Source organism: Anas platyrhynchos, chromosome 5 (genome assembly GCF_047663525.1).
Source record: "Anas platyrhynchos isolate ZD024472 breed Pekin duck chromosome 5, IASCAAS_PekinDuck_T2T, whole genome shotgun sequence".
Lineage (NCBI taxonomy): Eukaryota > Metazoa > Chordata > Aves > Anseriformes > Anatidae > Anas > Anas platyrhynchos.
In genome coordinates this window covers 12,041,359-12,061,597 of record NC_092591.1, presented here as the reverse complement: position 1 = coordinate 12,061,597, position 20,239 = coordinate 12,041,359, and the positions used below count along the sequence as shown (strand labels likewise).

General features: G+C 36.8%; 1 long non-coding RNA gene across 39 annotated transcripts in view; it reads right to left on the bottom strand.

The window, feature by feature from the left end:
- LOC110352930 (uncharacterized) overlaps positions 1 to 20,239 on the bottom strand; it is a 237,964-nt gene that overhangs the window by 36,615 nt on the left and 181,110 nt on the right. For 26 of the 39 annotated variants that reach the window (XR_011809480.1, XR_011809482.1, XR_011809462.1 and 23 more), the window contains 2 exons: positions 17,284 to 17,341; positions 14,019 to 15,199 (listed from right to left, as the gene is read on the bottom strand). This is a non-coding gene — a long non-coding RNA (uncharacterized lncRNA). Of the gene's footprint in view, positions 1 to 14,018; positions 15,200 to 17,283; positions 17,342 to 20,239 lie in introns of those variants that run through there. The other 13 variants (XR_011809464.1, XR_011809463.1, XR_011809478.1 and 10 more) reach the window with 4 other exon arrangements.

The window sequence follows — 20,239 nt, the reverse complement described above, 5'->3', positions numbered from 1 at the left end:
TGAAGAGATATGTGAAATATTTCTAAACTATGAAGTAGGGATATTGTGTTGCTGCTGTTTCCTAAATGAACGTTAGGGGAGCAAGAACACCTTTATAGGGGCAGAGAAAGGATACTGTATAATTTAAGTGTCAGGAAAGAAGATTCTGAGAAAGTTTCAGCAACCTGCATGGCTAGGAAGCACTATGTGTTGGAGATATTATGTTTGTTAAGTTTAGAAATAGTCTGGAAGGCTTAGATGGCATTCAGATTAGGACTTAAACCACACTAAAATCCATGGTTATTGAGAAGAACATAGTGAGAAGGTCTGTGGTGAAAAATCTGTGATTCAGCAAAACTAAGTTTGCATGGTTAGTAAGTCATTCATGAAGGCATCAGACAAAAAGTTTGTTTAGGACAAAAGGAAACAGAAGAATATATTGGTAGATCTGTGAAAGCATTGAGATAATGAGAGTTTTTGGTCCTAGGTGCAATTGTGAAGACAAAGTTAGAAGCCTTTAGTTGCCTCACCAAGAGCTGGAGGATTCTCCAGAGGATGTGTTAAAGAAAGGATTAGAGAGGTAAAAGAAGCAGTCGAGGAAAGCCAGTCCCGAGGAATCATAGAGAGATTTCAAGGAGAGCAGAAACAGAGAGTCCAGGAGAAGTTACGGTTATAGCAGTGAGTCTGAGATCTGGCAAAGAAGATGCCATTAGATGTTGTGGAAAGAATGGTTTCATTTAAGGGCAGAGGAGGGAAGCCAGATTGGAAGAGCTCTAGGAAGAAAAAGTGTAAACAGCACATTCAGAGAGCTTAGAGATGAAAGAGCGGCTGCAGATGGGCCAGTAGCTAAAGATGCAAGAAGGAGTCAAAAGTACTTTATTTATGATGTGAGAGACTTAACATATGGTATAGAGAGCAGAAAAAAAAAACCAAAAAACTAGACACATTGAAAACAACAAACCAGAGGAGATCAAGAGGTTAAGGAGTAAGGGAGGGGAGGAGAATGGTCAGAAGATGAAAAGCTAAGAAGAGAGAGGGTAGGAGGAGGCAGGCAGAAAAAGGGATTTGAAAAGAACAGATAAAGCATGTCTGCATCTGTGATGAGGGAGAAGCAGAAAGAGAAGTCTGAAGAGCAGGGAAAGGGCCCAAAGCTAGCATGAAGAGGAAGGTCAGGTCACATGAAAAATATTAAAAAAAAAAATCAATATCAAAGGTAGAACTTGCTAAGACCTTCTGTCAAGAGAAAAGGGGGGTTGAGCAGTGAATTAGAGGTGATGAGGAGATGGATGGAACCACAGGATTAGGACACAGTTAAATTTGAGGTAGTGCAGCTGAGCAGCCAGACTGACAACAGAATTGAAAAAGTAGAGAATTGAGTGGTAATGAGGTGAGTGTAATGAGCTGTTTCAGATGTAGTAAAAAGAGTAGTCTTCATACACTTTAACTTCAAACCTTTCCTCCTAGAATTACAAAGGCCTGTATCAGAAGAGTAGTCAGGACAGAATAGATGCTTCATGATAGAACAGAATAAAACAGCTTGTTAAAAGGGCATATTATATGAAATAAACATTTATAGTATTCATGAAATCACAGAAAACTGAAATTAGCACATATATTTTTATGACACGGGTATTTTAGTCACTGAGTTATTTTGTGAAGTGTAAGCTCAGTCTGAATGAAGGCAATAGAAACATTTCCAGTAAAATATTTCCAGTTGAATACAGTGATATTTCCCCACATGGAAGACCCAGCCCTCTCTTTCCATAGCACAGTGTTCCTTACTGAGGTCTGAAAGTCCTACAGCGCACACGTGCAGCAGCTGCAAGGCTAATGCAAATCACAGAAGTCAGAGACTACGACCATAGAGCAAGATACAGACACCATTAGCCATGTTGGCTGCATTATGAACCAGATCAGGAAACCAATCCAGGCTAAAACGAACCCAGCAGAAGATTTATTTTTAAACTGATTTGTTTCCCAATCATCTTCACTGACTAGCGGCACAAATGCTTGTGCTTGCAGAGGAAAGTGGATGGATGGAATGGTGGCAGAGGGGAAACTAGGGGACATTTTAGGGTAGTCTTGTCTTTTTCTCTTAATCCTCAAGTATTAAACTACCTTTCAGGGAGAGGCTACATGATTTTAGTCCATCCGTAAGTGAGTAAAATTATGTTGCCCATAAGTCTTCCAATTTCTTCAGCCTACCATGTGCTCTCATTGTATGACATCTTAGACTTATTCCTTTCAGCAGAGGAGGAAGATTATACCTGTCACAAATAATAGTGACCCCAAGCCTCTTAAACAGCCCCTCATGCTCAATCCATTTTTTTTTTAAATTATCATTAATTTTCTTAGCTTATTTACAATGTTCTTTCTCATATGTCCTTATATAATTTGTCCCCTTGTTGATGTTTGTTTTCCAAACTTTAGATGGCAGCCATGCCCTCATACTTCTAGTTTTGTCTAAGTGCCAGTAGTGTTTCTTTCCAATGAAATGGTTACCTTACAACATAAAAACACTCAGGAGTGAACATAGTTGTATCAAGCTTGCTGTACATAAGTTCTTCTATATTCCATCTCATCTATCATTTATTCTTTCCAAGTATCTGTTCCCTGCTGAATTATCAGAATTTATAAGCTATCGGTTAGACCTTGTTTGTAGGGAAAGTAGGAATCAAAGATGATCATTTAACTCATGCCTTCCAGCAGGCTTGGGGTCAAAAGTTGTTCTAACTCCCTGCCAGTGAGAACAAGCAGTGGGGATTGTTAGCACGCACACAGACCGCACTGCTGAAGAACACTGACTGAAATGTGCTCTGGTAGAGGCTCCTTCAGAGAAGCTCAGAATTTGCTAATGCAGCAAATTCTGTGCTACGTGCCCCATAGAAATACACGGTTTTGAATTTGAAACCATCCCAGGTTTCAAGAGCCAGGGTGCAATTTGAAGAGGGGAAAAAAATGTTGCCCTAGAGTATTCAGGACCTAGTGGTCTGAATGGTTTGAAAAGGGGCTCAGATTGGTTCTTTTTCTTCCCCGATGTATCTAGATCAAATTTTTCTCCTTTTTTTTCCCAATTGCTTACATGAACACTAATGATCCAGAACTCCCAGATCCAAGATCTAACCATTGGTCTGGTGAGCCTTCTCAAATAACACCTTTTCTCTAAATCATTTTCTCAGAAAACAAAAATAGGACAGTGTCTTTTTTCCTCTGAGTTTAGACAAATATAAATGTTGGTACCTCTAAATCTTTCACACACACACACACATACAAAAAAAAAAAAAAAAAGGACCATTTGTCTTTTAACAGGTCCTTCCCTGAGCTGCCAGCTTTGCCAGTTTGGAACCTTGTTCAAAAATACTAACCCATGAAATTGTGTCTGTTTTGTGAGTGAAAGAAAGTCTGCCCAACAGATGAGCTTTGCAGCTGACTTCAGAGTTGATCTGTTGTTTTATATTCTGTTTAATAAAGCATTAAAAATGAAATAATTTTGCACTTTTGGTAATTTAAAGGTAAGAATATTAATTTTCACATGAGAAATGGCTTAGGTTCTTTATGTTTCTTTCAGATTTGCTTATAATTTCACTTTTCAGCTTGCAGCTCCAAAACACCCAATGACTTCTCTGTGCCTTCATGTAAATGTTGATAAGTGAGGTGTAATTCTTTACAAACTGTGGAAAACAGACATATAGGTCTGGTGGACCCTTTTAAAAAAAAAAAAGAAAAAAAGAAAAGAAAAGAAAAAAAAAAGACTACAGGGAAATGGCCTTCTGGTTCATGAAATTAATGAACAGGCAGAATGATTTGTGAAAAACAACTGTTTTATAGGACCACCACCTGCAGTATGAGCTGAATCCCACGATGTGGAAAAAATCCAGAACCTCATTTCTGATTAATTTCTTGACATTTCAACTTTGTCCTGCACCCCATCCACCAACACAGAACATATTCAAGAGTAACAAAGATATTTCTGGCGACACACTGCAGCCATGGGAAATTGGAATGCAAGTCATGCCATATCTACTGACAGCTCATAAAGTACTCCACAGCAGTGCAGAAGATGTATTTTCTATGCCTGAATATCATGTAGCTTGGTCTGGGTTTTACTAAATAGTACTGAACTTTTGGCTGTTTATTCCCAACTCTGTGATGTAAGCTGGCCTCCCTGGAAGCCAGACTCCAAGTGCAGCAACTATTCTGTACACATATATTGCATGGAAAGAGTTACCTAGTAATAAAAAACATATGAAGCTCTGAGATCAGTTCCTCTTTCTCCCTCCCCAGGTGTTCCTTCGTGGTTGTGATTTGTGCACAAGCCTATAGAAAATGCTGCATATATAAGCCAAGATATACAAAGACTTTGAGGCTCCCAGTCCCTTCTTAAGCATCTAACTTTGGGTTCCTAAAAAAGAATGTGGGACCTAAATACCTTTGTAGGTCTGGATTGCAGTATTCTATTTGAATGTAGGGAGGGGAAGGGAGTGAGGTTTCATATTGCTGCTTACTGGCCAGTTAGCACCCTGAACTTTCAGCCCAAGTGGTTTCTGGAATCTTTTGGCATTCAGCTAGCTCTGGCTTTATTACACAGATGCATTCAATTGTTTCACGTACAATCGATGTCTTAACATACAAAACTTACTATTGGTTTTGAATCCACTGTATTTCAGAGCTTTTCTTATCCCAAGATACACTTTAAAATATTTCACCCACAAATCTTATCACAGAATTCTTTTTCCTAAGCTTTCTCTTATGGGCTGCATGTTTTCTTTTGCAAACCAAAACAAATACGGACACAAGATCTCTAGCTGGTAGTGGACTTTGGCACAACTCCATTGACAACAGTGTAGTTACACTGCTATGCATCATTTTAGGATTAAAACTATTCAATCCACAATTAAATGTTCTTTTCTGAGGTAAGTGGGTTGCTGCATCAGAAACTGATCTGAAAATTAAGACTATTTGCAATATCTTAAAAATTCTGTCCCAAAGTCCTTAGTAAAACCTGCATTTCTATGGGAGCTTTATGAAACTGTTTTTCAACTTTTTCTCTTGATGCCAACACACCTGCTCACACTTGCAGTTCCCCCTCCCTTGATGTCACGAGCAACATTTGCAGAATAGTTATTCAGTTCCCTGGCGTGTGTAGTGTCATTCATCTTAATAAAAATGTTATAGAGACCCTTAGAGACCCATAGAGCCCCTTAGAGGCTCCAATTGGAACTGCCTCCCTATTTTGTTAGCAAACAATGTAGAGTCATTTTTTTCAGCTCTGTGTGTGCTTAATTTATTTCCTTATTCTGTTTATGGAAAAATCACATGGGGAAAATCCAACAGTTCCTAAAATCGGAGTATACTAAATCATCTACTTTTCCTTCAGTCACTGGTTCTGTTCTGTCAGAAAAGGAAACAGGACTGGCTTTGTGACATTCAAGTCCCAGTATTTTCTAGAAGACAAATTTAATCTAAACAGTCAATAAGATGGACAATGTCTTTGCCCTTTTCCAAGTTCTCTTCCCCACAAGTTCTCAGAATAATTCCTGATGTTTCACAGATTGCTTTTGCCAGAGCTTTGAATACTTTGAGATGAATTTTACTGGACCCTGCTGACTTGAACACAAGTATCATATATATCTTCTTTATCTGTTCCTCATTTTGGTCTGTTTTCTAATCTTTTCGTCAACTTTTCCTGTATCCAAACATTTACTTATTTAGGTTTTTTGATACCTTTTATGTCCTACTATTTACAGTTCATATTTCATCTTATTATTGTGCAATTCTATACAGTTATTATACCATTTTCTACATCCATTTTTATTTTTATTTATTTATTTCTATTATCCACCCAATTCCTTTCTGCCTTCCTGGTTCTCAAACTCCTCTTAATGCATTTAGTTTATCTCTTCATATAGTTCTTAACTCAGTTTTGGCATTAATTCCTATTGTATTTTATCTTTCTTTGAATCCACCAAACAATTTTTACTCCCTGTAGATTATTGGATTTTTATATTAATTGCTCTTTCTCCTTATACATATATGTAATATGTGTGTGTGTCTATAGTAATTACAAGTCACAGAACATGAGCTCACTTTGGGGAAATTAAGAGTGAGCCTTTGTGACCAGGGAGCGTGGCTAGCACATTGCCTTGGCTAACCCATCCACTGCCAGAACTACCTGTCTGTTGAAATCTCAAAAAAATTCTGGTCACGCGCTCTATTCATGGGCCTTGCAATGACCGTAGATTTCAGCAGCTGTACTGGTTCACTAGAAAAACATTGTGTACTACGATTGTTTTAGAACCTCTCTTTTCTGCACCACCATGTTACAATATAAAACATACCTGACAGATACAAGAGTTAATCAAAGATGTGAAAAAAAAAATCACAAATGAATTTAAAATAGAATTTCATAGCATAATACTTTGAGTGTCAGTAAATGTTTACCACTATGTGGCTACATAAAAGGTTAAAACATCCAATTGTTCCTAAGTACTTTGGAAGATAACTATTCCTGTTGTTCCATGGCCTTCTATGAAAAGAATAGTGAGAGTAGTGTTTGCAAAGGTTACCTAAAAGGTACGTGCTCATCTACTTTGTGTACTATGCTCAAATGAATGTATAGGAGATACTTTATAGAAGAAAAAGTAATTTAGATTGCATTCCTAAAAACAATTAACTATGAGCACTGACTCCGCTATGCTTGGCATCAAGGCCACAAAAATTAAAAATAAAAAATATTGAGACACCTAAGAACTTTGAAAAAAAGTCTAATACAGAGTTTTATCTTTTTTAAAACCATATTTTACCCATATATTTACTTTTATCACAATATAAGTAGCTGCCCGTGATAAAGGCAAAGAAAAGATATGCAAAGGAAAGGCTAGCTTTGCAATTATTTATTTGTTTATGTGTATTAAGGTAATTTTTAGTAGCCCCTCTGTTCAGTGACCAGTATCTTCTTGTGTTTGGCACTGCACAAATAGAACAAGAAGCAAGTCCTAGCTCCAAAATGTTGCCATCCTTGAAGCAGTGTGTCTGCACAACTTCTTATACATTAGTGCAATGAAATGCATAGAAATATGTGTCTCTCATTTTGTCTTATCTTTGGAAGGGTAAAGTGAGTGGAAAAGGTTTATTGTTTGCTTCGTACAACAGGAGGTTCTGAACTCTGTCACAACAGTAGTATTTTAGAGATTTTCCTGCCACAACAGCCGAGACATTCAGAATTCCTGCAATTCTGATTTAAATGAACAGCAACTTCCTAAGTATAGCAGCTTTTTTGCCCCACTTACTGGCATTGACAAATGAAGAACCAGATGAAGGATGAATGTGAACCACTCTCCTCACCTTCGAAGCAGCTAAAAGAGCAGACTCAAGACTGGGCAAATCTTCTGGAATGCCCTTCCAGCCAATGGAGCAGATGGGAAGCTCGTTGTGTTGTCTTGGGTGGAACGGATTAGACACCACATGCAAGAGTATCTGCCCTTCTGGGTGAGAGCAAAGGCCTCCACTGAGACACCCTGGCCTGGGGGCTGAGAAGCAACCAGGAATCTAGGTGCTCCTGATGCTTGCCCTGCACAAATTCAGTGTTTAGCCAAGATTTGCTATGCTGTTTTCAAGGCAGGAACCCAAGCCAAAGGTTTGAATCAGACATGTTCAATGTCCTGTGTTTCTAATTAAAGCTTGCAGTTTTTATGTTTTGTTTCCAGTGTTTATTTTTAGCCAGATGATGGCTCCTTTTATTATTAGAGAAGATAATTTTGATTAATATATTTTTTTTAATTCTTAGAACAAACACAAAGGAGGTTTCTGTGGAGCTTTGTGTTCTCAGTGAGCATGGGAGAATGTCAGGGCATGCCATGCCTCTCCACAAATAATTTTCAGTGTCACCAAGTGCTGGCCAGCATGAAGGGGAGGGAAGGGGGGCATCCACAGTAACTAGTGCAAGCTGTTCCAGGTTAAATATAATGGTCCAGCCCTGGTAATTTAAAGCCAAAGCAACTTCTGTTATATACAGAGAAGTCCAAGAACCCAGTCAAGTACCCTTAGATATTTTTATCTTATGAACCTTTCTAAGACTTTTTCTGAGGCATGAAACATGGAGTTGTTCTAACCTGTTGGAATCTACAGGATTTTTTTTATTGACTTTTCAGCCTTTAGGTACTATTTCCCTGAATTAGTTACACTATCCTAGTGGTTTCCCAAAACATATTTTCAAATACTTTATTTCATTAAAAGAAATTAATAGAATCAATGTGCAATGGTGTCAGTCAAGGGTGATTCATAGCTACTGCCACTTGCAAGCTACCTCTATTACTTTTTCATTCTGCAAATCCCTCTGTTCTATTTTCATGTTGTTTGACAGTTCAGAAGTTATATCTGATTCAACTTGTTGGAAGACACACTGGCAATAGCTATACAAGCTCATGGTGCTCTGTCTGGCTGCATTGTGAGCTGATTTAGTGTTTCTGATACCTGCAATGTTTTCCTATCTGTTGTTCCACATTAAATATCTTTGCTTTCTGTGCTATTTATAAACCTCTAAATGCATCTGCAGAGGCTTCAATCACTTCTGTGTTTTCTTAGTGCCATTATTTCACTGTTTCACATCTTTACTCTTTTCCTACAGTTATCAAATAAGGGCCCAATCTTGGAAAGGATCTGTATGGATGCAAGTCACTTCTGACTATGGAGTGTCACTGAAACAGTATGCCTGTCTTTCTGGGAAGGAAGTAGAGAACAACCATGTAAAAAAAAAAAAAAAAAAAGGAAGACAGTGCTTCAGAAGATGATACACCATTTTTGTTAGAGTATAACATTTTTTCTCTCGTTTATTTCAAACACCTTCAAGCATGCAATTAAATTATCAGACACTTGAATTTACTTTTTAAATGATGCGTACTGGTCTGTATAATTTCCAAACATAATTGTTTTCATTCAATTAATTAAACTCTTTGTTGCGCATGGCTTAAATTAATTTTAATCTCAGCCCCACCAGAATCAATATCAAATAACTTCGGCCTGTATGGTAATCTACAGGAGAACATTCCAGCATTGAGGTAAGAGAGGACATGAAGAACTCCAGGTTTTAGTAACTGAAAGCTCTAATACTGGAAGGTAGAACATTTAAATATTGATGGTATAATATTCAAGAAGCACCTGAACATGCTACCTAATTTTTCTATGTTTTTCTATGTGTCTCTCAGTAATATTTATGATTTCCAGAAAGGTCTTTTTTTTTTTTCCCTTCAGAGACAGTGACAAGACAAACACAAAGTCAGATTCTTGTGAGCTTGGAGATGCTACTGAATAAAATCCTCTTCTAGTTTACCAAGATGCTTCTGTACTTTACATTTATATTTATGAACAAAGAATTTGTATTTAACTTAACCTTCAGTAGTTGCATGATCTTACACTTTATCATATACAAGTCTATTGCTCTACTTTTATGTAAATGATTGCAGCATACTACTTGTGTTATCATATTTCTTCTGCAGTTTCATTCCTATCTTGAAACTTCTTATTCAGACAAATTATTCTTCTTCTTTCAACTGTGTAATAACAAACAATTGTTGGCATATTTTTATATTTATGTGGGTTGAGGCATTAGTGAGCACAGAGGAAAACATTAATTTTTCACTTAATCTTTTCCTTACATTTGAAAGAAGTTATTACATTGTTGATTATGTGCAGCTTTTCTGTTATTGAAATTAATTATTTCACTTTGAAAACTTCAGAAAGCAGAATGGTTTTAAGTTGCTGCCATTATAAAATAGTAATATGTACATTTTGTTGCTTTAATAGCCATCATATAGTTTTCTTTACATCTACATTTCCTCATTAAAAAAAAATAAAAAAAAAAAAAAACTCTTTTTTCTTAGCAGCTACACTGGAATTCCTATTATAATTTTATGATGGTAATTGAAAAATAAAGAAATAAATAAATTTAGCTACAGTAAATCTTGTGACAGTTCTTGTGCTCTTTCCTGGTCCATACAAAATAATTTCATGAGACCAGAGAAAACCTCTTTACAGTTCCTCCCACTCAGCTGGGAAACTTGTCTTCTTTAGCCACATCAGCAGCACAGAAAGCTGGTTTCAGGTTTGCAAGTTAGTGAAATCTTAAGACAATCCAAAAGAAGATGCTATTTTTTGAAGGAAGATGATGAGCCCTGTGGTTAGGTTTTACTTTAAGATTATATTTCTTCGGGTTGTACTTTACCATGAAAAAAAAGCTCAGTCAAAATTGTTGTTATTCAGTGTCTCTGCAAAGCATTGGTTTGTTAGTTGTCAGTTTGTTGATTCTTTTTTTTCTGGCAACTAATGAACAAATGGATTTCCCTTTGAAATAAGGACTCGATGGTGTCCCTAGCTGGATGTACTTATATTCTGGCTGTACCAGTATTCTGGATGTACCAACAGTAGCCCTAAGAAAAAGCTCAGATATTGCATTCACACTGCACAGCTTGTTTCAGACACAGGTTTAAACCCACTAAACACCTTTGCAGCACAATTTTCTGTACTAAAATGCACCTACAAATCCATGTTCTACAGACTCACACTCCCTCAACTTTCTACTACAGAAGCTTTGTACCTTTGCTCAGTTGTAGCTGTAGTTCTTTAATCATGTCTTTTTTTTTTTTTTTTTTGAAAGTAAAATTCTAAAGCAATAAAAAGCAAATTAAATGAAACTAAATTTTATACTATGCTGTTTGCCTGGCAAATCTTCTAAAAGAAATATTTGAAAGTTTACCAAATAGATCAAGTAATGATATTTTCCAGACTCTGGTTTTATCATCATGTAGTTTAAGCAAAGATAAATGGCTTTTGGCCATTATTGGTCAGATAAGTACTAGTCAAAGGGCTTGAAGACTGTGGTGGTGTTGTTGATATTGCTGTTGTTTTAGTTTTAGTTTTAGTCTAAATTGATCTGTGTATCTCAAGATGGTTTTCAGTTGTTGAAAAACTGCACCATTTGTCTTCCTTCTACTACTAAAAACAGATGGGTCCAATTCTTCTCCTAAACACAAAGGAATTGAAGACTGTATTTGAGGGCAAAATGAAACCCATGTGACTTTACAAATTGGCTTACACATTCCCTGACATTTTAGAGTACACATTTTATTTTTTCATAAAAACATTCCAAAAAAAAAAAAAATCATTTAGACATTTTAAAGTTGCAGAAGTGCCAAAAAATAATAATAAAAAAAATAGTCTAGTACTTTGTGTGTGTCCTTCTCACACAAAATGTAAGATTTCTCTTTGAATTTTCCCAAGTCCCATGTTAAAAAATAGAATAATCTGTGATGATACTTAATACTTTTAACAGACGGTACTGATATTTGACAGCCCTCCATAGAACACATACATGCAGTTATTTTTTCAGATATTTCAGTATTAATGCTATAGCTATTTGAGTTAATAATTATGAGAACAGGACCATACTAGTACATAAGTTCTCATCCTGCTCCAAAAAGGACAAATGCCCTGGATGTGATACCAAATATACCTCTCTCTCTCTCTGGCTTCTATTAACTTAAATTACAATGAACCATAATAATGCATGTTTTCTCTAGAACTTGGCTGTACCTCAGGTCTCTCCAATTCCCTTTTCTGATTCCCTGCCCCTTAGAGATACTGAACTCCCTTTACTCTGGCATAGTAAAGCATCAGTTAAGATTTAATTTAGGCAACACACTCAGACACTAGTCATCTTTATCATCGACTTTCAAGCAAGATCCTCTAAGCAAAGGCTCCTTCTACAATACTATAAAAGCACGACACACAAACACACAAAGACCATTGCCTAAAAGGCAATTGCTTACACCTGCTCACTGAGAAAGTGTGCTCTTACTTCTCTTTAAAGTCTAAAATGATGATATTATGTGAGATTTTTGTAGTGATAAATTCAAATTTAAATTATCATCCTGGTTTGGTTTCATACCAGGTTAAATGCATTCCAGAAATAGAATATCCACACTTATCTTCTACAGCTATCAATGATGAATATCAATATTCTTAAAAGAAGAAATCATCTTTCCAGGAACCAGCAAGGGTATGTACACAAAGTAATTTACTGTGTTCTAGCATCTTCAGTTATTGGCAAGGACAAGTCTCCAGATCTATGTTTGCAATGAGCTATTATGATGTATGTCAGAGTATTTCCAAGAATCTCATCCACTTAAAGGAGATTGTTTTGAAGGAGCTATTATTTGGTGCCTTTGGGAGCCAAACTAATTAACTGCCTTAGTATTCAAACTTCATTTTCAACAATCTGAGCTCATATTTATAGGAGAAAGACAACTGGTATTGAGATGCCACTCCCTGGAAACATTAACTCATCCCTACAAATTAAATCTTGAAAATATAAAACCTATTGTAACAGATGCTCAGCAGCAACATTATTTTTCCTTCAAGTGGAAAAAGCAAAAGGTAAAAACATTATTCATTTATCTTTTTTTTAATGAACAAGTAAACAACAGATTTAAGATTTTGCTTTTTGTTTTCTGCTTGCAAAATAATGTTTCCTGGAGGATAAAGAAAAAGGAAAAGGATCATAGAATCACAGAATCATTTAGGTTGGAAAGACCTCTAAGATCATCTAGTCCAACCTTTAAACTAGCACTGCCAAGTCCACCACTAAGCCAAACACCACATCTACAGGTTTTTTGAAGACCTCCAGCAATGGTGACACAACTGCTTCCCTGTGCAGCCTGGTCCAATACTTCATATCCTTTTCAGTGAAGGCTTTTACCTAATATCCAACCTAAACCTCCCCTGGCACAATGTAAGGCTATTTCCTCTTGTCTTATCACTTGCTGCTTGGGAGAAGACATCAATTCTCACCTCACTAGGGTCCTTTAAGTTAGGTGTACAGAGTGCTAAGGTCTCTCATGAGCCTCCCCTTCTCCAGGCTAAACAAGCCTACCTCCTTCAGCCACTCCTCATAAGACTTTGTTCTCTAGACCCTTCACCAGCTTTATTGCCCTTCTTTGGACATGCTCCAGAACCTTGATGTCCTCCTTGCAGTGAGTGGCCCAAAACTGAAAGCATTATTTGAAGTGTAGCCTCACCAGAGCCAAGTACAGGGGGACAATCACTTAATTAGTCCTGCTGGCCATGCTATTTCTGATAAAAGCCAGGATGCTTTTGGCCTTCTTGGCTGCCAGAGCAACTGCTAGCTCATAATCATCCTACTATCAAATATCCCCAGGTGCCTTTCCCTTGGGCAGCTTTCCATCCACTCTTCCCCTAGCTTTTACCGTTGCATGGAGTTGTTGTGCCCCAAGTGCAGTTCCCAACAAACAACCTCGTTGAACCTCATACAGTTGACCTTGGCCCATCAGTCCAGCCTATCCAGATCTCTCTGTAAAGCCTTCCCACCCTCAAGCAGATCGCCACTTCCTACATTGGTGTCATCTGCAGACTTACTGAAGATGTACTCTATCTCTTTGTCCAGATCATTGATAAAGATATTGAAGAGAACATTAGGTTCCAAATGAATTCCATTCACCATGACCTTTGGGCCCGGACACCCAGCAAGTTTTTAATTCAACAAAGTGTGCACCTGTCCAAGACGTGAGCAGCCAGTTTCTCTAGGAGGATGGTATGGGAAACAATGTTAAGAGGAAGGGGAAGGGGTAGGGGAAGGGGAAGGGGAAGGGGAAGGGGAAGGGGAAGGGGAAGGGGAAGGGGAAGGGGAAGGGGAAGGGGAAGGGGAAGGGGAAGGGGAAGGGGAAGGAAATTAATAAGGAAAATAAGGAATATAAGCAAAAAAAAAATAAGGAAAATAAGGAAAAGGGGAAAAGGAAGAGGAAGAGCAATGAAAGGGGGAAAGGGAAAGGGAAAGGGAAAGGGAAAGGGAAAGGGAAAGGGAAAGGGAAAGGGAAAGGGAAAGGGAAAGGGAAAGGGAAAGGGAAAGGGAAAGAGAAAGAGAAAGAGAAAGAGAAAGAGAAAGAGAAAGAGAAAGAGAAAGAGAAAGAGAAAGAGAAAGAGAAAGAGAAAGAGAAAGAGAAAGAGAAAGAGAAAGAGAAAGAGAAAGAGAAAGAGAAAGAGAAAGAATGAAAAAAAATGAAAAAAAAATGAAAAAGGAAAAAAAGAAAAGGAAAGGGAAAAAGGAAAATGAAAAACTAAAAATATTTTTTAATTAACAATAATGATGCCTTCAATTTTAAGTATATGGGCAAAATTCTTGTTAACTTTAAAAAAATTTTTTGAGAAAATCCAGTCACAAATCATCTAAGACTCATAATTGTCTTCAAAAATGATGTTCCTGTTGAAATATTCTCAGTCAAATTGATGTTATTATTTCTATTCTCTATTTGCTCTCTCTTAGATGTATAAGACAAATGATGTATTACTAAATGTATGTTCAAGTTGTATACAACATGAGACAAAGGAATGCTTACGTTTTGCAAAGTCAATAAAAGAGCTTGTATTAAGTATGGGATCCTAGTATTTTTAATGTTGTGACACATACAATTAATATGGATATACTTATCTATTTCAAGGTAGCATTGAATACTGGCATCTGTGGAAACTACTTCTTTGTGCTGGGTAAATAATTAACAGTAATCACAGAGTGAACTTCTCTGTTGCATTTTTAGACCTTGTTATATATTCGCAGTGCTATGAAAAGTGATTTTACTGGTGCCAGTTTAGCTTATGAAGCACTCAGAAACAGCCTGATGAAGTCAGGGAACCCAGTCCTGGCTTCAGCTGGAATTTTCCCACAGAGTAAATCTTGTGGTACCCATCCTGCCTTGGACCCTACTCGCATGGACACCACAGTTGGGCTGGCAGCACCCTGTCTCATACCCAGCTGAGAGATCAAAGCTTCGGTAGCTTGCTGTGATTGGATTCAATTGGAGAAGGTCTCCTTCTTCTAGAGATGAGCACTGCCATCTTTACAAGGACAGAACACCAGGCTGAGGGACAGTTGGTTTATTTGCATATGGCCACACAGCAAGTCAGCACTAGAGCAGTGCAGGAGTTGGGAGCACACCGTGGTGCTGTGGTGGTCAGGCCATGCGCCAGTACAAGCTGAGACATTCTAGGATAAATTGGCAGTATGCACTCTGTGAAGTTTCCCTGCATTTATTTCATTATGTAGTGAACGATACAGCAAAGTAGTATATCTTAAAAGGGTACAGAATAGATGTACTTGCTTACTGAGGCTTTATACCACTGAATCCAAGCCTGAAGAAATGGAAGCTGGAACAAACTATTAGAAAAGTTAAAAGGTCAATTAAAGTTTTGAAAAACAGTGTGTTTTTTTTATAAGAAATCCTCATAGGAAATGCGTAAATTCATAATTCTCATGTTTTAGGTCAAATTCTTAAAGCATTTTTATGTGTATTGTATATCTACATAAACCATGTTTTAATGCTCAACAACATATTTAGCTAATAGGTAAGAGAGCAAATAAAGTGATATTTTTAAAAGTCACATATAGAGAATGAAAACACTGAAGAAATTTTAACATGGCCATTAGCTCTTAGGATGAAAACAATTCATTGATAACTATTCCACGTGTTAGTCTCTGGCCCTCAGGGAGACATAGGACTGTTCAACTTGAAGAAAACAAGTTTTTAAAATAAATAAATAAATAAAGGAAGCACTTGAAAAAATTTCCCCGGAAAATCTGCTTAATGCTGGCAAAGTTAAGCCATGGGCATAGCTCTGTGGCTTGGGACTCCTGGAGAACTGTGCAAAAACTTGAAACTGGGCCTCTGGGTTCCTGGTGATAGAGTCAGTGTAATGTTACAGGAATGCTGTGTGTTTTTTTTTTGAACACAGGGAAGACTTCAGCAGTTGATCCTTGCTCCTTTTCTCTGCCCATTCTTGTCTCCTATGCAGAAATGTCATTTATTTAATTAGAATAAATGGGCTACGCTAAGTATTTGAACCAAATCTGGGATGTAGCAATATTTGGATGTGCCCTCAACCACAAACTCAGCATGCCCGTGCCTCTACAATGTTGACTTTGGACTCTTGAGAACCCAAGAACAACTGGGGCACTTGGGGCAGGAGAACAGGATAAGCAGAAGAAATTTTGTGGGCCAAGGAGCTTGACTAAACATTGTGTTCCAAAAGACAGCTCTGTACACAAAGAATAAGGGGAGCAATAGTTTATTCAAGTGGCTCAACACAAAACAGATGGTAAGAATTCAACTGAGCAAGGGACTGATGGGTAGCTAAAGCCAGCAGGCACAAGCAGGCAGGAATACTCAGAAGACTGAGACCCCAAAAGTGATACACTTACTACTGTGATATCCTCAGAAACTTAAATTTCTAAAGCCAATATGAGTGTTTCAGTGTTCAAATGGACAAGTAGTGTTTCCTCAAACTCTTTAGAAACAGTTTCTTTTAAGGGTCTTCAGGCTTGATGTTGCTAAAATTCATTTTTCTGTTTTGTTTTGTTTTGTTTTAATGTTCAAATAAATCTAAAAGGTGCAGACAATCATCCTAAAAGCATTCATCACCTTCTATGAGACCTTCCCACCTCCAAGCAGTCTGTCTGTCCTAGGTTTTTTGATCTTTTCCTCTGAATTTTAACCAATGAACATTGACCCAAATGGTCTGTCATTATTGTCGTCACATTCCTGATAACCAACTCTAAATGTCCCTCAGGTACAGAGAATGAAAATGTAAAGTATTGAGCCATAAAGAAAAAAAGTCTGAGGTACCACTTTGGCTTCTGATGACAGGACTGATGAGATATTTCATTTTGTCAAATTTAGAACAAACTCTATAATCATGTTTTTTGGAGACAGAATAGAACTCAAAACTATTGAGCCTAAATTTTGTTTTGCTTCTGGTAAAATACAAATTCTAGGCTGTAGCAGGTTTTTTTGTTTTGTTTTGCTATAATTTTATTCCCCTGGTAATCCCAGAAGCAGAACGAGAATTAATTTCAAACAAGGATCTTTATTGTTTGCATAGTTCAGTATTCTGTTTAATTGCAAAAACATGTTTGTTGTTTTTTTAATTTAGTTTTCTTTGAGAAAGTGATGGTTCAAATTAAGGGGAAAAATGTTTTGCAAAACTCAACAGTTTTGTGAAAACTTAAACTGTTTTTCTTCATGTTGTCTAAAGATTTTAAAAACACTAAATGCTACCAGTTTTTTAATATTTCTTTAAAGGATAAAAGACCTAAATCAGTCATGGATTACAGTCAACTAAATCCAGAGAAGTAACAGTGGGTGAAGTTCCTAATCACACTATCAAGTTAATAAATATCTTTTTTTATTCATTGTGAGTGAAGTTGTTCTGAACATGCAGGTGAACAAATGGATTATTACTCACCAGAATTTCTCTTACAGCTTGTGTTTCCATATTGCTATGAATAGTGTGTAGATTCTCACTGAAAGAGACAACATCTGTTGAGGATGGTTTGTCATCCGTAAGGAAGGTTTGTCAGGGGTTTTTTTGAAAAAAAAAAAATCAAATTAAAGTGGAATCAATCTGAAAATATTATTTCACAGTCCAGAAAGTGAGATCTTGTTTAAAATCACCAAAGATTCATCCAAAACTTAGGTGTCATATGAAGCTTGACATTCATTGGGAGAAAGATATCATAAGATTTGTTTCTACACAATCTACATTGCCTGTCTTGCAGATCAATGGAGAATCTCCAATGGGTATTAATGAAAAAGCTGCATTTTGAAGTAAGTATCTTGAACTTGAGCAGAGATTATCTGATTTGAAAATTCAGCCAAGATATATATATATATATATATTTTGGTGATAATTTAAAATTTTGTTGTCTGCCAGCAATGTAGAATTAATGGCATTTATTTTGCCAGCATTTTAAAAGATCCAATAAGACTTTTCCCTGATGCAAGTGTTAATTCCATCTCTTCCAGCTGTGGTGTATTGCAGACAAAAGGACCTATATCAAAGATTTAGATTGGCTTTTGCTTTTTGACAATCATCGTGCTTTTTGATGATCATCATAAATTTTGATGATTGGCTTTTGCTTTTTGAATGTTTTCTTAGGATCCAGGACGAAACAAAAACATTTGGAAAAACTGTTATGTGGGCACGTACATTCTCTGTGTTTGTTTTTTGTTTGTTGGTTGGTTGGTTGGTGCATTGTGTTGTGGGGTGTTTTGTTTTTTTGTTTGTTTGTTTGTTTGTTTTACAAGAACTTAAATGTCCAATAAACCTCAGCTACATATTTACCTAATCTACAATAATCCATCACTTTCATTAAACATCACAGGAGACAGAAAATTATGAAGTTCTGATTGCTGCCTTTGGGAAACATCACCTTATTCCAGAATTTAGGTTTCATATTGTTTAACATGTTTATATATATCAAGAATAACTTGTCTCCAGATGGGGTAGTTTGCCAGAATCCAATGTGTAAAGTTGCTCCATTGGACACAACAGAAGTAACAAAAACTCCAGTAAGCTATAGCAAGTATAATCCATCTTTTTGCTTATTTCTACTGTGATTTTCAAAAACTCAGTCTGTAATAAACAAAACAGAAATAAACTGAAGTAAATCTTGAAGGATATACAACACATTTAATGTGATGCAGACTTTGATAAAATATCTGCAATTGACCATATCCCAGCAAGTGATTTACAAGGCATTAATCATTTGTACTTGGAAGTCAAGTATTATAGAGGTAAAATCCCGACTCTGATGAAGGGAGTACAAGTTTTTTCTTTGATTTCCAGGGGCACTTTTTTTTTTTTTCTAAAAACACAATTAATATGGAATTGAATAGACATATTACATTACAGTAGGTTTGATGTCTGTTACTCTTTTTAGAAACTCCTTATGCACCAAATACTACACATATTGTAGACCTGAGATGGTAGCAAAGAGATGCTGATTTGAATGAGAGACTCTCTTGACATCAAAGAATCAGTAACGTAAGCCCAAATCTTTCATTTATACATTTTTACGATATTCAGAATCACAGAATCACAGTCACTTAGGTAACTTCACCCAATAATGTTCTTGAACACATTTGATTTCCAAAAAAAAAAAAAAAAAAAAAGTTAACAAATTCCTTATATGAGGATTTACATAACTTTACATAACTTGTATGTACCAAAAAAATTGTTTGAATTTGCAGAATAAGTATTAACCCCTGGCTCACCTAGGTGTTTAACTATATGCTTTCCTGTAAAAAAGCAAGTTATGCCTGCCCGCAACAATAGGAGTATTTCCATCAGAATCAGCAGCAGTTCCCATGTCTTAAATTAGCTGTATCCCCAAACTCTTGCTGAATCACGACTTTTATGATTAACTTTGCAAAACCCAGTGTTAAATGACGGAATCTCTGATATGGACAGCATCCTTTGGTTTCTTTTATCTTCTCAGAGCTATTTGTGATTTCCTCCATGACTTTCCTTTCCCCTGGTGACCTGAGATGACCCAAATTAGCTATGATGCACTGTGTGGAAAACATTCCCTCCAATCCATCCTTCCCCATTTCTCACTCTTAGTTTATTGGCCACCCACCCCTCTTTTTTTTCTTTTTGTTGTTGTCCAAATTTTCCTATTTCTAGCATATGTTTTAAAATTAAAAAATGCTTATTTGGCAGATGGTATAAACACTGTACCTCAACAGATGTTTTTAGTGTCAGTGCAAGAAACAGCCACACGCTGATGCGGTTCTGGTTGGCACTATTTCTTGTCTGGAGAGACTGACGCTGCATGAATATATTCATTTTACTGCTGGTTTCTTTTTGTCATTTTTTTCCCCACTGTTCTCCTCTCATGATGCTGTGGCAAATTTGGTGTTTCTGTGACTTGTTCCGTCTTTGCTTATGACCTTGTTTTAGAAGTCCTCTGTTTCTGAAGGCACAAACTGACCTGAATTTACCTTTGAGCTTGTCTGCCTCCCCTTTAGCTGTGTTACTAGGAATATGTTTTCAGGTTAACTTCCAGCTTTTACCAACTGTTTTTATGTATCTCAATCTCACTATTCCTATCCAAAATGTATTGCTATGCAGGCACATGTATCAAAATAATTAGGGCCTCAGTGAGTACTATCCACAAGTTCAACAGTTTTTTTCTATTTACTCAGCTGGTCATGTTCTTGTATGAAGGAGGTTTTTTTTTTTTTTTCAAGCTGTATTTGAAACAGGGGACAGGTTATATAAGGGCATAATAAAAATATGGCTTTTGTGAAGGCACAGGCAAGAGCCTCTCCGTCTAAATCACCTTCTGTCTCCTAATCTGAAAGGATTTTTCTGGCTTTCTGATAACAAGGGAGATTGTTCTGCACAAGTTTGTGCC